This window comes from Homarus americanus, unplaced genomic scaffold, assembly GCF_018991925.1.
Source record: "Homarus americanus isolate GMGI-L3 unplaced genomic scaffold, GMGI_Hamer_2.0 scaffold40565, whole genome shotgun sequence".
Classification (NCBI taxonomy): Eukaryota; Metazoa; Arthropoda; class Malacostraca; order Decapoda; family Nephropidae; genus Homarus; species Homarus americanus.
In genome coordinates this window covers 1,929,650-1,944,684 of record NW_024735503.1, presented here as the reverse complement: position 1 = coordinate 1,944,684, position 15,035 = coordinate 1,929,650, and positions in this window count along the sequence as shown.

The window sequence follows — 15,035 nt, the reverse complement described above, 5'->3', positions numbered from 1 at the left end:
TCCCTCAAACCCTCTAACACATGCGCAGTTTTGGACACACTAAATTCATACCATCTACAACATGCACACCTGTTGATGTACTCTTTCCATATATCTCAACAGGTGTGCAGCTCTTGATTAGTTGATTGTATACCTTTTAACATTACATAGCCAACCAGTACAAGCAAGCATCCATCATCAATTCACAAACTACACAAAATGTTAATACCTTCTGGGGAGGATCTTGGTGTGGGTAGTGAGCGGGACCCGGCAGCTTAATGACCCCTACCACCTCCACCACACCTCGTCTCTAACTATGGGAACCACTATCATTATCTTAACTACTGTATTCTTCCAGCGATTCTAGTGGTTTGTAACGACGTAGGTACAGTACTTTCCATAGGTTATTTTCCCAGGACGAATTATTAGGAGAGATTTGTGTGCCTGGCCCTCAGATGATGTCGACACACACACACACACACACACACACACACACACACACACACACACACACACACACACACACACACTGACTCTTACTTTTTTTAGCCATCCAAGTCATTTATCTCTTTAGCTCAACAACTCTCTCTTATATTAATTAAAGTCCTCTTGTGATGTTGGTTCCGGTAGGATGCTGTCGTCCCACATCCTGCCTCCCTCCCTTTCTCTCTCTTCCTTCCTCTCTGTCTCCTTTCCTCTCCTTCCTCCCTCCCTCCTTCCCTTCCTCCACCCTTACTTTCTTCCCTCTACAACTTTCTTTCATTCGTTCTTTTACACCTACCATTTTCCCTCCCTCCCTTCCTCTCCCTCCCTTTCTCCCTCCCCTTCTCTCTCCCTTCCTCCGTCCCTTCATCCCTTTCTCTTTCCCTTCCTCCCTGCCCAGAAGGTTAGGTTAGGTTAGGTTTTAGGCTCAATATATCAAACATATCTTCTATGTGTGTTACAATAAGAGAATCGCCCTTGGGACATGTTTTACCCTGTGTGTGTGTGTAAAACAGTCACATGTGTACGTCAGCTACACACTGGAGGACAACATATGGACACTGCTACAAAAATGTGAATGGTGGAGTAACAAAAACGAGGAATGGCGTGATGGAAGTGTCCTATTGTTCCAGTGACTGACTCCCAGTTACTCAGTCTCCCACACTCACCCCTCAATGACTGGTTAACCTCAACAGTTAGTTCCACTACACGTTGTAAATAATAACCCCCCCCCCCTCCAGCGTCTTGTGTTCCCCACTTAATGAACAATGTGTAGACGATATATACTGAAACTGTGTCACTCAGGTAAGCCTTAAGACAATCATATGACCGTGACTTGACTAAACACAATGACTTAAGCTAACACACGAGGGTTTTAAATAAGTGTATGTGGTAAGACCCTGCTGCCACATGGCATCACGAAAATTGTGACCAAGTCACAGGTTGCTGATCTGACTTTCTGCCTCATTTACACACAATTGCAGGGTCTCAATTATTTCACTTACTATTGACAACACAACATACATATATTGTTTCTCACTTTTGATCTTTTTTATTTTTTTATTTCTTTATGGTTCTTTATTATTATTATTATTATTATTATTATTATTATTATTATTATTATTATTATTATTATTATTATTATTATTACCTTATTATTATTATTATTATTATTATTATTATTACCTTATTATTATTATTATTATTATTACATTTTTGCCCCCCAGGCCCCGATGTGGGTCAGTGACCTGTGCCCGGGTGGGCTAATTCCTGTAAAAAAAAAAAGTGTTGGCAAAACTCTTATACCTCAAGACAATCAGTAGCCCGGGCTCTCAATTGACTCAGCCGTGTCAATATTGTTATTATTAACCATCCTGTTTCTGTATTTTTCTGGCTAAATAAACTGTTTTGGTATCAATATCAACTCACTCACTCTAAGGAACCACACAATATATTCATACTACAGGAGAGGACCCCACCACTAGCGTCCTCCTCACCTCCACCACTAGCGTCCCCCCTCACCTCCACCACTAGCGTCCCCTCACCCCCCACCACTAGCGTCCCCTCTTCCCTACTAGCGCCCCTCTCACCCCACCACCTAAGCGCCCTCTCACCCCCACCACGAGCTGTGACTATCTGCAGTGCTCAATTGGTGTATATGGGGGGGGGGTGGGAGAGAGAACAGAACTCTATAAAGGGACCGTATCGGTTATTGATGGAGTGGAGGGAGGACGAGGAGGAGGAGGACGAGGAGGAGGAGGACGGAGGAGGACGAGGGAGGAAGGGAGCAGGAGATGAGATAGTGACAGTAAGGTATGAAAGGAGGATTAAGTCTGAAATGGGGAGTGGAAGGGGGAGGTGGAGTAGAGTGGGAAGGGGTGGAAGGGGAAGAGTGAGTGGGGAAGAGGGAGTGGAAGAGGAAGAGGGAGTGGAAGGGGAAGAGGGAGTGGAAGGGGCAAGGGTGGGAAAAATAGTGGAGGAGGAGGAGGAAGAAGGGAAGGGGAAGGTGATAGGAGCAGTAGCAGGTGAAGTGATCCCAGTGATGTGGTCACGCCTCACAACTGTTGCCTGACCTGCCCGCGGCCCTCCTCTCATGCCACACCCAGGGTACACACACTCACCTCACCCAGGGCACACACTCACTCTCACCCAGGGCACACACTCACTCTCACCCAAGGCACACACTCTCTCTCCTCACCCAGGGCACACACTCACTCACCCAGGCACACACTCACTCTCACCCAGGGCACACACTCACTCTCACCCAGGGCACACACTCACTCTCACCCAGGGCACACACTCACCTCCTCACCCAGGGCACACACCCTCCCACCCCCAGGGCACACACTCCTCCCACCAAGGGCACACACTCACTCTCACCCAGGGCACACACTCCTCCCACCAAGGGCACACACTCACTCTCACCCAGGGCACACACTCCTCCCACCCAGGGCACACACACTAATAATGACAATAATAAACATAATAATGACAGCAATCGCCAATAATAATCGTAATAATGATAACAATAACTTATAATAATCGTAATAATGATAAAAAACAATAATAATGACAATAATGACACTAATAACGATAAAAACCAATAACAATGACAATAATGACACTAATAATGATAAAAACCAATAATAATGACAATAATAATGATAATAACAATAACATCACCATCCCTATCAATAAGTCATGTTGTTATAATTACACCAGACTACGTGAGGCACAGGCACAGTTGTTGACCCACAAGAGGAGGACATAATTATTTCCAAGGCCAAGATGAAGACTCTCAAAAGACAGTTCCTCACGTTTAATGTTTCTTCTGTACATGAGGATGTGAGAATGCGTCTTACCGGCTCTCACCTCAGATCTTCACCACACTCAGACAGACGACAAAACGAACTGAGAATATTATATGAACAGACGGGTTTATTGAACTAGGAGGGGAAATAATAGCATGTTGGAATACGTTGACCTTTAAGAGATAGATGTGATCACTAAAGCCATTCTACAACTGCAAGAACGTATTACAGCAGCCATATCAATCTGATCAACCAGCATTATTGGCATGTCCAAACTGTTCGCCATTAATGATAGGTGGACAATAAAAAGAAAACACATAATAAAACTCTCATTAACCTGCATGATAGCCCCAGATGGCATGCTAATTACAGGGTCATTAACGTGGTAATAAGAACTAGTGATTAATGACAGCCATGCCAGTCTGTACTCAAATTGATCTGGAGTCTGATAAGAGGGAATTGTATTCATGTGGTCAAGAGTCTTTTTGTGGTCAGGGTGGATAGCGATGCGTCAAGGTAATTAGTTAAAGTAGAATCAGAAGTTGGGGTATTTCTTACAGTTAACAGCAGGTGTATTAATGGTAGTTATTGAGAAATTAAAATTATTAATAGTATAAGTAGTAGTAGTTGTTGTTATAGTAGTAGTAGTAGTGTAGTAGTAGTAGTACGTTGGTGTTGTTATAGTAGTAGTAGTAGTAGTAGTACGTTGGCGTTGTTATTGTTGTATACCATCATGCCCTCACCCCGAGACATTGTACACCCTCAGACAAAAGTTGGCTCCCTGCAAGCAAAACATGAGCGGGAATGAGTCTCCGAACTGACTTCTACCTCAATCTGGTGCGGGTGTGTTGTTTTATCTCACCTGGGGTCGATACTGCTTCAGTTTGGGATGGAGTGAACTTTTGACCCTGAACTTATTACTATATCTTCATTTGTTTTCTTATCTGTATAACTTATGTTTAACACCACACCTGAATGCCCTCTGTCCACCCTACCGCCTCAGCCAACAGTTCTAAATAAAACCGATATATTATACCTGTTGTAAGTCCTAGTTCCTTAACCACTTATGACATTCTCCTTTTGCTATCGCTTATAAGATCTGTATCGTCTATATACCATTAATTCAATATAAATTTACTATTAACTTATTATTACTTCATGGCGATATTTACGACTTCGCCCTAAAAGTTCTTACTAGGTGGAAAATAGTGATGGGTGAGCCTTGTTGACCCTCCTGCCCACCCTGAACCAAGTGTAGTGTTTATTCCTTACTAACACTACAGCTCCCTGGTGTCTGTAAGGTCGGTTACACTTCCAGTACCACCATTAGTGATGTTTAATTCCTTCAAGACATCTAAAAGTATATTTAGTTTTACCGTATTAACTGTTTTTTTTTAACATCCACCAAAAAAAGAAGCAGAGTCTCTCTCTCTCTCTCTCTCTCTCTCTCTCTCTCTCTCTCTCTCTCTCTCTCCACATTGGTCGTCAGATATTGTAATAGCAGTTACTTAAACGAGTCCTTTTCACCCACATTGAAACCCAGCGGAGCAGAACCTCTGACCGGCCTCAAGACTCACTTCAGGCAGTCAACGTACACACACAGACACGCGCGCGCACGCACATACACACACACAAACACACACAGATATAGACACACACACACACAGACAGTCACATATCAGCATCACCGTTCATAGATAACTCGTGTGCTCACTCCTCGCCTCATCTCCTTGTACTCTACCTGAGAGTTAATGGACCCCCCCTGTCACTATATGTTATATGTATCACTTATGTACTTTGTGTGTTGTTATTTTATTATTATTATTATTATTACACACACACACACACACACACACACACACACACACACTCCAGCTCCCGCGACCACCCACATACAGAGCCATTACATCAAGACCTTCAGCCGGTTACTAACTCATGCAATGCGTCTCTTCAGTCGCTGGATTGTTCAGTATCCCTGGAATGAGGTATTAATTGTGGGTGACGTAGACATTAAATGAACAAATTACCTCAACACCACCACGGAAACTCACCACCGCTTCTTCCCGGAGAAGTCTGTCAGACTACACCCAGCTGACCTGCCCTGGATCACACGTTGAATTAAATAATTATGCAACCACAACCACTGCAGGGCCCTTCGTAACAAAGTCAACCGCGAAATATCCGCAGTAAAGAAGTCTTACTATCCAGCCAAGTTGCATCACCTGAAGCAGACCAACATCAGTCAGTGGTATGGTAAGCTTAGGGAACTCTGTGGTTTAAACAAGACTCACCCCCTCCCCTTCCTTAGTGAGATCACTAATGGTGACGCAGCTGAGCAAACTTTTAATCACTTTACCACTATTTGCCAGACGCTCACCCAGCTTGACACAGCCTTTTTCCCAGCCCCCTCACCTATCTACTTGGTGCAAGGATTTTGAAAGCACCAGGCATATACACAAACTCTGGATCAGGCGCACCACCACCCTCATTGAAGCTCTACAAGACGTTCTCCTTGGAACTAGCCAAAGCCCTCTGCTCCACCAACAACGCTTCTAGCAGACCAGTGTCCAAGTTAACGAGTACCACAATCCTTAAACGAGTTACGACCCATTGCCATCACCGCTTGCGAGGGTTGTGTATTTGCTGGGCTTTTACTGACATTGCAGGCACCATAGATCCTCAGTAATTCGGCAACATGAATACTTTCTCGACCTCCCACTGTCTTGTCACCTTCTCAGACTTCATCTATTGAGAGACATAAGACATCTATGGCTCTCACCTTCAAAGACTTTACCAAAATGTTTCTCTCAATCAACCTCAATATAATTATCAACAAAGTCATCGACGTCGGGATTCGGGGATAAGTTTCACTCCATAGTTTACAGACTTCCTTAATGACCGGCCCCACCACAATCACCATCACAACCACCACCATCACCACCACAACCACCACCATCACCACCACAACCACCACAATCACCACCACAACCACCACCATCTCCACCATCATACTCACCACCACCAGCATTTATGTATGTATGTATGTATGCGCATTCGTATTTGTATGTCATTTAAGTATGCAAGTGTATGTATATATGGCACATGTGTATTTGGATATATGTATGTATATTTATACGCGTTTGCCAGTATGTAGATGCGTGTGTGGTATAATTCATCTCCGAAACGTGTGTGTTTAGAGAGCACACACCACTACATCCATCTTCCACCTTCGAGTTAGTGTTGTCAGTTGTCCATCAGGGTCGTGGCTGGTGAGCTGATAAAGGCAGGATCCTGACAGAGTCCACAACCATTTCGGGCGGTGCTGCCCCCCACCCCCTCCCCTGCAGTGCGCGTGTGTGTGTGTGTGTGTCATGCGCCGTCTTGGCTATTGTCCTACCCAGCCACATGGTAAGTCAAACACGCAGAGTTTTTCACCAAATATGTTTACAAGACGATGAACTTTACAGGTGAGACGCGCACAGTATTTTGATAAGCAGTGCCGCGTGTGAGCGTTAGTTACCTCGGTCAAACACGGAGGCCTTGTTGGTATATATGTTTTATAGACTATGAATTTTACGTACAGTTTTATAGTAACTTGATGCCTTAGTCTTCGCGCTGGACGTTGGTGGTTTTAAACTGGGTCCTGGGAGGTGGGAGTTGTAACAAATGGAAACACCACGAAGAAACAAGATGCAATATTCTATTCTACCATGAAATTAAAAATTACATCTAAATTTTCTCAACTCTTTGGACTGATATGTGTTAAGCAGACTACATGAAGGAACCTAATTTATTTTGATAACGGATCATGTACCAAGTGTTGCTCACCCCACCTCACCTCTGCTATCGTCCTCATCAACTACGAATTTCCAGACGCTTTTTATGCAAATTAAACTTTATTTACATCATCATCGTCAGCAACAGGAAACATCATCACAGCAATTTAATGAAGGAAACTTGGCTTTTTGTTTGTGACTTTCTACCAAAATGATTTCTAGTGGGTCACAGTGTTTCTCGTTCTTCAGTTAATTACACATCTGGCAGTTCCCCGCCTCGGTCTTGCTATCATTTGGTAAGCGAAACAAAATCCCACCAACACATTACTGATTATATGGTTTATTGGCACACAGGTAAGAGGGTGGCTTCAGGTGATGTGCAACGCACGGAACACAACGTCACACTAACAATACCTCACACTAACAATACCTCACACTAACAATACCTCACACTAACAATGCCCCAGACGCCATGCCAAGATAATGACCTGTTATTTCAACTTTCAGGGTCAAGTAATTAACATATTTCGCAGTTTCCACCAGCTTCAGTAACAGACCCCAGGCAGTGTATAGCTCACGTCAGCAACTCTTAAGAACTTCAACCTATTTTTGTACCATTAAAACGTTTTTTATTTCATTTTATTACTTCAGGTTGGTATTACTGAATATTTAAGGTTGGTATTACTGTATATTTAAGGTTGGTAATACTGTATATTTAAGGTTGGTATTACTGAATATTTAGTATCGTGTTACCTTAAGAATTGTGATAAAAACTAATTCATTTATTTTATATTTAATGTATAAACGAGCGAAAGAAATTGTCACATTTTATGCCACTGTCCCTACTTCCTCTACCACCAGTGCCACTCTCCCTACTTCCTCTACCACCAGTGACACTTTCCCTACTTCCTCTACCACCAGTGACACTCTCCCTACTTCCTCTACCACCAGTGCCACTCTCCCTACTTCCTCTACCACCAGTGCCACTCTCCCTACTTCCTCTACCACCAGTGACACTCTCCTTTTATATCACCATAGTGTCTGTGGCGGGGAGGTGTGAGACGGTGGCGCTGGGGTAACGGGGGCGCTAGGGGTGGGCGGGGGCTGGGGTAGACGGGGGGCGCTAGGGTGGGCGGGGGCTACGGGGGCGCTAGGTGGGGGTGGGTGGGGCAGACGGGGGCGCTAGGTGGGGGGTGGATGTGGGTGGGCGGGGGGCTGGGGTAGACGGGGGCGCTAGGGTGGGCGGGTGGGTGTGGGGTAGACGGGGGCGCTAGGGTGGGGGGGTGGATGTGGGGTAGGTAAGAGTTTATGGCGTGAGGTGCCCAAGGGTTTGGTTTTGCCTCTCTGCTGTTTTTATTTTTTTTCCCTCAGCGTTATAATGTTTCTCAAATTACTACAAATCATATAAAGTCCAAAGCAGACATCACCACTTTTCACCACAGTCTAGCCTTCCGCTCTGTCATCACATTCTCAGGCAGTCTCTTCACCAACCTACACTGAGGGTAGGTTAGGTTAGGTTAGGGTAGGTTAGGTTAGGTCCACACACCTAATTATCAACACTTTTTTACTACATCAACATCAATACTTTACCTTATGTATGTAACAAAATTAATAAATTAACTAACTCATTCTTTTACTTATGTCAACTTGCTAACTAATCTTTCAGAAATCTTATTGTTTTCATTCTCTGTCTGTCTGTCTGCTGTCTGTCTTTCCGCTGTCTGTCTGTCATCCTCCCCTGCCGTTGCTAGCCGTCCACAAGAGCCTCCCTTGTCCCTGACCTTCTCTACAAGTTTTACAGTAATTTATACTGTCCATCTAATTAACTACCTGTCTCCCACCTCCACCCCTCCCTGTCCCTCCCTCAGGCCAATTGTCTTCCTTATTCCCTCTTCACTGTCACGGTCACTGTCAAGGTAACTGTCACGGTCACTGTCATTATCACGGTCACTCACAGTCACTGTCAATATCACGGTCACTCACTGACATAATCACGGTCAATGTCACGGTCACTATCAGTCACGGTCACTGTCATAATCACTGTCATGGTCACTATCACGGTCACTGTCACCATCACGGTTACTATCACGGTCACTGTCACGGTCACTGGTCTGGTGCGATTTAATCTATCATACCACACATATCCACCAGTTGCTGACCCCACCACCATACAGGTAGCTTCCTCAACCTCCCCCCTTCACCTCCTTGGACATTATGACACAACGGACGAAGGATTTTGACAACCCTACCCAGACAACAGGAGTCACAGTGTTCATTTTGATATTCATCGACCCCCTCCGTGAAGATACTTTTTTGGGTACACTTCCTTAACAATTCTACCTGTCCAGACCTGTAATTATCTCTTCTATGCTGTCAATATCCAGTCCTCATTCACCCTCTTTAACTCAGAACATGCTACAGTACTTGACATTTTTTCTTTTTTTAATGAGAATAGCAAAATTTTAGCAGATAATCTTCTCTCCAATGCAGTGTAGATGTTAATACAACCAAGTATGTCAGTGTAGATGGACTGGTAAGATAAACTACTACGGCAGAATTAACACAACATATAAACACATATTATATACACATTTGTTGACGAAGAGAAGCTTTTAAGTATTCTCAACAGTCGCAGTGCTTGAAGGTGCACAGCAACTATACTAATCATGTGGCCTTGACTGTGACGTAGATACACGATGCAGTTAAATGGCTCAGTCAAGCACGAGTTAACAAGGATGCAGGCCATCTCGTACACGGGTCGTCTTGTACACGGGTCGTATTGTACACGGGTCGTTTCCTACACGGGTCGTTTCCCACACGGGTCGTTTCGTACACGGGTCGTCTTGTACACGGGTCGTATTGTACACGGGTCGTTTCCTACACGGGTCGTTTCCGACATGGGTCTTCTTGTACATGGGTCGTATTGTACACGGGTCGTCTTGTACACGGGTCGTTTCGTAGATAGGTCGTCTCATCCACGGGTACGAGGTACGTCACCACACCTACAGTTAAGTCCTGGTAACAATAAACGCTGACTTACCTTAGTGCCAGTCAGTAGGCAGTAATGACAGAGGCCCCAGTTACGTACCTGCGAATAAATGAAAGAAATATTAATTAATATGATTGAGTTAGTGACACACACACACACACACACACACACACACACACACACACACACACACACACACACACACACACACACACACACACACACACACACACACACACACACACACACACACACACACACGAACACGCAGAGCAAAAGCGTAACCTATAGTAACTGAACGTGGCGAGCAGAGGTATGTTGTGTGGTAAGTGTGTGAGCGGTCAGTCCACACACCAGGCCACGAAACTGACCACCACAAGACAACACTTATTCTAACCTAACCTAACCTATGTCAGTTTTGTCTACCTCAACCACCCATACCTGTGCCTACCTCAAGTGTACCTGTGCCTACCTCAAGTGTACCTGTGCCTACCTCAAGTGTACCTGTGCCTACCTCAGGTGTTACTGTTCCTACCTCAAGTGTACCTGTGCCTACCTCAAGTGTTACTGTTCCTACCTCAAGTGTTACTGTTCCTGGGTGTACGAGGAGTAGGAACAGGATGTTGTCTACAGTTCAGCGAGCACTAATTACTGGTGTAGGCGGACCTGGCGGAGAGGGGCGGGCGGGCGGGAACTTAACACACCGTCATATATGGTGAAGCGCGACAATGAAAAGAGTCGGCATACTACTGTGTGTGTGTGTGTGTGTGTGTGTGTGTGTGTGTGTGTGTGTGTGTGTGTGTGTGTGTGTGTATGTGTTAACAGAAGAAAAAAATACTTAGCAGTGAAAGAAATACAGAATAAAAAGAAATAAAACTCGTACAAAAGAATAAAACAGGTGAGGAAGGTGAAGAAGGTGAAGAAGGTGAAGAAGGTGAGGAAGGTGAAGAAGGTGAGGAAGGTGAAGAAGGTGAGGAAGGTGAAGAAGGTGAGGAAGGTGAGGAAGGTGAAGAAGGTGAGGAAGGTGAGGGAGGTAAAGAAGAAACGCTGACCTGGTGCACGGGGTCACACAACTCACAATAACTATAGGAAGATATATTCACTTTACCGTAAATCATTCACTAACATGTACTAAAGTTGGGTCGTCGGCGGGCGTGACACACCAGGCATACCAACAGCCACACAAACAGGTCATTCCTTTACATACAGTCAAGACATCCGACCTACATACACTGTTGAGGAGTGAGTGAGGCGGCTGTTGGCCCTTGAGTAGTGAGTGGGGCGGTTGTTGGCCCGTGAGTAGTGAGTGGGGCGGTTGTTAGCCATTGAGTAGTGAGTGGGGCGGTTGTTGGCCATTGAGCAGTGAGTGAGGCGGTTGTTGGCCCTTGAGTAGTGAGTGGGGCGGTTATTGGCCCTTGAGTAGTGAGTGGGGCGGTTGTTGGCCATTGAGTAGTGAGTGGGACTGAGGCACACCTGTAGTACGCTGAACCATACCTACAGTACACTAAACCACACCAGCAATACACTGAACCACACCTGCCTGGCGGACAAAGTTCAACCAAATTATTTCTTAATCGCCGTAAAAGTTGTTCACGTAAAACAAAACACACAGGAGCCAGTAGTCATCAAGGGCTGGAGGCTTCAGTAATGTTAATAATATCAATGTGGTAATACATCCTCTCCACCAGCCTCACCTTCCTGTTATTGTTATTATCAAGACCTCACACAACACTACAGGAACTGGCTTATTTACTCCAGACTCAACTGACTCTTACATCAATGACCCAGTTTATTCTGTAGGTGTAAGTTCAGGCAGTCAGGGCCAACCTCCCACCCACCGTATAATACCTGTTGCCTCATTTGAAATCATTACTATTCATGAAATCAGAGCCTCACGGAACCTCATATTTACATCTAAGGAATGACCTTGTGAGGGCTATTAGTATTCATGAGGGTTTTGCAGTGTTGAGTCAGAGCCGCAATCAACAGGAAGCTCGGCGCATGATGAAAGTAAAAGTTAACACTGGGGTAGAAAAATAGTCCTTTGACACCAACAGCTCTTCACACCGGAGACTGAAAGTGTTCTCAGTTCCTCTCTTAATTCTCTCAAGACTTTGTTCAATGGAGTTTTATTTGTCCTGACACTAAAGCAAAGATGATGTGGCATTTTCCTGGTATGAAGAGAGACCTGTTAGGTAGAAAGATACCACGGAAGGAGAAGGAAGGATGAGAAGGATAACAGAAGGATGAGAAGGATAAAGAAAGGATGAGAAGGATAAGAGAAGGATGAGAAGGATAACGGAAGTATGATAAGGATAACAGAAGGATGAAGATAACAGAAGGATGAGAAGGATAAAGAAAGGATGAGAAGGATAACAGAAGATTGCATGAGGAAGAAACAGGAACAAAGTGGACACTGAGGATTTATTCACGTCACAGGGGCCAGATGTTGTCAATATTAAACTAAACATTAACAATCTTCAGCTTTCCAACACGTCCAGATACACTGTCAGCGTACATTGGGGTTCTAAGAGTCGATAATTATAAGGGTTTTGGGTTGCGTTAGTCAGCTAGATGTGTGTATAGTTTGACCTGAATAAGCAAATGTTTATCACCAGCAAAACAAAAAAGTCTTCATAAATGCTTCCTAACCTAACTTAACCGAATCTAACCTAATCTAACCTAATCTAACGTAACCTAAGTATACACGGGAGCTTTATAACTAGACATGAACCATATAAAAGACAACTGCAACATTTAACCCTGGATATACAAGATCTATATTCATAAACAGTGGAATTGGCATCACCATTAGAAATATTCAATAGGTGAGGAATTCTACCCAATATACCGCTTACCTGTGGCAATCATGTGGAAATACAATAATAAGTGAAAGATAATTTATCGGATATAATAGTGTGAGAAAGATGTATAATAGAGACAGCGTGAGAAATAACGTTTAAGACTGAGCTATTGTAAGGCAGGTAGGAGTTAATGAGCTGTGTACAGAGGTTACGAAGGTGAGGTGGTATGTTAGCCAGTGTGAGTTATTTAGGTGGAATGTTAAGCTGTGTGAGTTGTTTAGGTGGAATGTTAAGCTGTGTGAGTTATTTAGGTGGAATGTTAAGCTGTGTGAGCTATTTAGGTGGAATGTTAAGCTGTGTGAGTTATTTAGGTGGAATGTTAAGCTGTGTGAGTTATTTAGGTGGAATGTTAGCCAGTGTGAGATATTTAGGTGGAATGTTAACCAGTGTGAGTTATTTAGGTGGAATGTTAAGCTGTGTGAGTTATTTAGGTGGAATGTTAAGCTGTGTGAGTTATTTAGGTGGAATGTTAACCAGTGTGAGTTATTTAGGTGGAATGTTAAGCTGTGTGAGTTATTTAGGTGGAATGTTAAGCTGTGTGAGTTATTTAGGTGGAATGTTAACCAGTGTGAGTTATTTAGGTGGAATGTTAAGCTGTGTGAGTTATTTAGGTGGAATGTTAATGAGTTATTTAGGTGGAATGTTAACCAGTGTGAGTTATTTAGGTGGAATGTTAACCAGTGTGAGTTATTTAGGTGGAATGTTAACCAGTGTGAGTTATTTAGGTGGAATGTTAACCAGTGTGAGTTATTTAGGTGGAATGTTAACCAGTGTGAGTTATTTAGGTGGAATGTTAACCAGTTGTGAGTTATTTAGGTGGAATGTTAAGCTGTGTGAGTTATTTAGGTGGAATGTTAACCAGTGTGAGTTATTTAGGTGGAATGTTAACCAGTGTGAGTTATTTAGGTGGAATGTTAAGCTGTGTGAGTTATTTAGGTGGAATGTTAACCAGTGTGAGTTATTTAGGTGGAATGTTAACCAGTGTGAGTTATTTAGGTGGAATGTTAACCAGTGTGAGTTATTTAGGTGGAATGTTAACCAGTGTGAGTTATTTAGGTGGAATGTTAACCAGTGTGAGTTATTTAGGTGGAATGTTAACCAGTGTGAGTTATTTAGGTGGAATGTTAACCAGTGTGAGTTATTTAGGTGGAATGCTAGCCAATGTGAGCTATTAAGGAAAATACGATAATAAGGGAGGAGAGAAGTGACAAAAAACAAGTGGTTGATAGAATAAGAGACGTGAGCAAGGAGGAAGAACACTGAAATAGGATGAAATAAGTTAACAAGGTAAAGAGAGAGGCCGTCACACCTCACAAACACCTGCCAGGGAGTCAGTGCACGACAACACGGGTCCTCAGTCGTGTAGAACAACATATCCATTACAGGACAAACAGCTGATTGACTAATATATTCACGACAGGGAAGGAGAGTCAGTGTGTCGACAGAGGGCGTGACTGGTGGTCTCTTATTGTGGGTGAAACAAACACAATTTTTCCAGTGAGTTACAAAGGGTGTGAGCGAGGCGAGGGTGAGGGCGAGTGTGTCTTACTGTAAGGGAGAGTAACACGAACGGTGTCTGACCACAGGGAGGGAGGGAGGGAGGGAAGGAAAGTTTACTTAACATATCAAAGGAAGGGTAGGGGCAGACCTTGTATTACTTCCTGGGTAAGGGAGGGTACAAGAAAGTGTGGTTTAACTGTTACTCATGACTCAGGGAGGGAATGATTGGTGCGTAAGGGTGAGAAATATAGGGTGTAGTTGACATAATAAAGGGAGAGTGAGGTGAAATATGTACCTAGCGGTGTCATAACATAACACAGGAACAATAAAATAACGAAGGGAGAATGATATATGCAAGGGAGTAAAGTATACACAAGGGAGAGTAAAATAACCGAAAGAGAGTAAGTCAAGAAGAGTGAAGTGTCAGTTACCTGCCCGGCCCTGCACATCTTGTTAACGGAGGAAACTGTGAAATGGAAAGTAAACAAATAGAGCAGGTGGTTGGCACTGTTGGCATCAGTGGTCCCCTAACACCAGCCCCCGGGCCAGCCACCACCAGCTCCTGACCCAAACACCAACAGCCCCCGGGCCAGCCACCAACAGCCCCCGGACCAGCCACCAACAAAGGCATTAG